General features: G+C 41.3%; 1 protein-coding gene across 7 annotated transcripts in view; it reads right to left on the minus strand.

Moving 5' to 3' along the window:
- ZNF214 (zinc finger protein 214) overlaps positions 1–2,768 on the minus strand; it is a 31,113-nt gene extending 28,345 nt beyond the window's left edge. For 4 of the 7 annotated variants that reach the window (XM_077113852.1, XM_077113848.1, XM_077113847.1 and 1 more), the window contains exons 1-3: positions 2,637–2,768; positions 2,053–2,094; positions 1,385–1,469 (exon numbers count right to left, since the gene is read on the minus strand). The gene's annotated coding sequence lies outside the window, so the exon portion shown is untranslated. The remainder of the gene's footprint in view (positions 1–1,384; positions 1,470–2,052; positions 2,095–2,636) is intronic. The other 3 variants (XM_077113854.1, XM_077113851.1, XM_077113853.1) reach the window with 1 other exon arrangement.
- Positions 2,769–2,822: the final 54 nt, after the last annotated feature.

The raw sequence follows: 2,822 nt of genomic DNA on the forward strand, positions 1-2,822 counted from the left end.
CAAAATAATACTCAAAACCCCCAACAAGATAGATCATTCATGAAATGGTTGTAGGAGTTTAAGTTCTCATAATATTTCTCAAAATGAACTTGGAAACAATTTTCAAGAGGCTAAAAAGAATTTATAACCTTTGACCTTCATTCTATTTATCAGATTATTCTTGAGGAAATAAAGATACAGGTAATGAATGATGCATAAGATAATCATTAGAAATAAGTGTTTATTAGCAAAATATTAGAGAATGCTTAAATTTTTCCCAATAAAAGAAAATTTAAATAAAGCATGGTATTCATCTAGAATGGAACAGCATGTAGTCATTAAAACTTATGCTACCAAAAAATAAGCAGGAAAATGTTCTTCATGTTAAATTAAAAAAATGATACCCATAATAGCCTTTCATTCATTCACTGATTCAACGAATATTTACTGAGTGCTTACTATAAGTCAAACATGGCTGTACATACCTGGAACATTCCCTGCCCTCATGAAGTCTATCTGTCATGATTCTAACTTTTTTTTTTTTTTTGCATGGGCAGGCACAGGGAATCGAATTTGGGTCTCCAGCATGGCAGGCAAAAACTCTGCCTGCTGAGCCACCGTGGCCCGCCCAATTCTAACTTTGTATATATACTAATCTACATTTATCTTTAAGAAATCCATGCTCATCTATTTGTATTAGGTATTTATGTATACATATTAGTGTTCATATGAATTAGTGAGTAAGTATGTACATTAAATAAGACTACAAGTAAATACTTCACTTGCCAAAATCCCAACAATGGTTATCTCTGTTAGATGTGAAGGGGATTCTGAATAGTACACAAGGATAAATAAGCAACTGAACATTATAGCCCTCTACAAGATGGCCTCTCTTCATTCATTAAAAGAAACACTCTATCGCAATTAGCTCAGTTTTCCTTTTGTCCCCTCAAATTCTGCCTGAGTCTAAATAATGGTCTTCCTGTCTGGAATGACAGATCCTATCCATAATTAGTCATTCTGAGCTCCTGGTTCCTCTCTTCTAAGTGCCACTCATTCTGGCACTTCTTAATGTGCAATAATTCCAAAAATTATTATTGACCTCATGTGATTTATTGCCCCAATGTTTAAGAAAGACATTCTTTTCTATTTCTTTACCTCAGAGCACCAAGAACAGTACTAACTATATTGCAGACTTGAAAGGCAGGCTGAATAAATGAGTAAATGTCGAGAAAAGACACCAGGTAAGAAGTGTGGGTACAGCATAGGAGGCTTGCAAATCTCTCTGGCAAGTGAGGAACATTTTCTATACAGTTCAGCCCATCTATTTCCATTGCAACTTCCACTACCCCTCACTACCCATGGAGAATTCATTTTATAAACAAGAGAAGACAATCCTACTCACTTGTGATCAGACTATGACAAAAACCGTGAACATTCTTTCCTTCTCTGTGCTCCTCTTCTGGGAAAGGGTGGAGTGTTGCAATGAACTGAGGAAGAAGAAAGGAGGAATAAAATGCTGGGCATGGTGAAACTGCTAAATTCAATAAAATGTCCAAATAATAAGTGGACATGACCCCCAAATATCCTAGAAAGTGGTCAGAAAGAGCCCAAGAATATTTAAGGATCAGAAAGGAGAGCAATGGAAGCAATGGCACCTTGGATCTTATTTATGATGATCTAGAAACTCCAAAGGATACAACTCTAATTTGGGCAAGAGAATACAGAATTTGCTTCACAGTTTAGTCTCTGAAGGGATGTAGATGCTCTTTGTGTAATTCAACCTCTCTGAACCTCAAGGCTTCCTAGTTTACTATTAATAATAAGAACAACAAAAATAATAGAAATAATAGCAATACATTTAAATGGTGCGTTCAATTTTTAAAGTGTTTTTCTTAATTCCATTGCCCTCCCTTAGCTGTTGTGACACTAGAGTTTCTATCAGAGAGATACTGAAGTCTTAGAGAAGGATGCCAGATCTAGGGTTCCCAGGACCTGTTCAACCCTGCTACCAACCACTTGTAGGACTTTGAGGAAGATAATATAGACATCTCAGGGCCTCAGTTTCCTCACCTGTAAAATGGGGTCATGAATCTTTACCAGCCCGGGTCCTTCCTTGAAATCACAGATCCCGGAGGGAAATGATAAGCAATTAGTTAACAGTCCTCTTTCTCCAGAGAGAAAAACAATTCATTCAGGACCCAAGACAGGACAGGTTTGGCCTCCCACAACGCGCGCCACTGGCTGCCCTAGGTTACGCATCGCTGTAAGTCGTATAAATTGTTCTTATGGAGCGGGTTCTGCGCATCTCAGTGGCATGGATTTGCGCGGCCTCTGCCTCTGCAGCAAAGACGCCCGCGAACCTACGGTCGGCATCCAGACCCTGGGTTCGTGCGCCGCTGCAATACTTCCCAAACTCTAGTACCCCGGCTCTAGGGCCCAGGCTACCTCTGCCCTCCTCTCTCCTTCCCTTATTCAGTTTTAACGTGTGGAGGGCGACTGTGAAGAAAACATCTACACAGGCGTCTCCAGAATTTCTAAGACAGAGCCGCGTCTCGGCCCATGGCCCTCCCTTTTCTGTACTCTTCCTTCAGCCACAGCTCTTCCCCCCCTTATCCCCTTCGGGTTCGGTTCTCCCGAGAGTCCGCTTCACTTACGGAGCCTCTTAAGGAGGACGGACACCGGTCAAAAGACTCCGCTCATACAAACAATGGCCGCAACCCCTGTAGACCGAAACGGAAGTTCCAGGCCTTGGAATAGACACTCGGAGTGTTTCCATGGAGACGGGAGGAGCGGGGCAGGAGAGGAGCGCACAGGAGAACGTGGCTCCTGATTGGCCAGAG

Source organism: Tamandua tetradactyla, chromosome 8, assembly GCF_023851605.1.
Source record: "Tamandua tetradactyla isolate mTamTet1 chromosome 8, mTamTet1.pri, whole genome shotgun sequence".
In the NCBI taxonomy this organism is placed as follows: domain Eukaryota; kingdom Metazoa; phylum Chordata; class Mammalia; order Pilosa; family Myrmecophagidae; genus Tamandua; species Tamandua tetradactyla.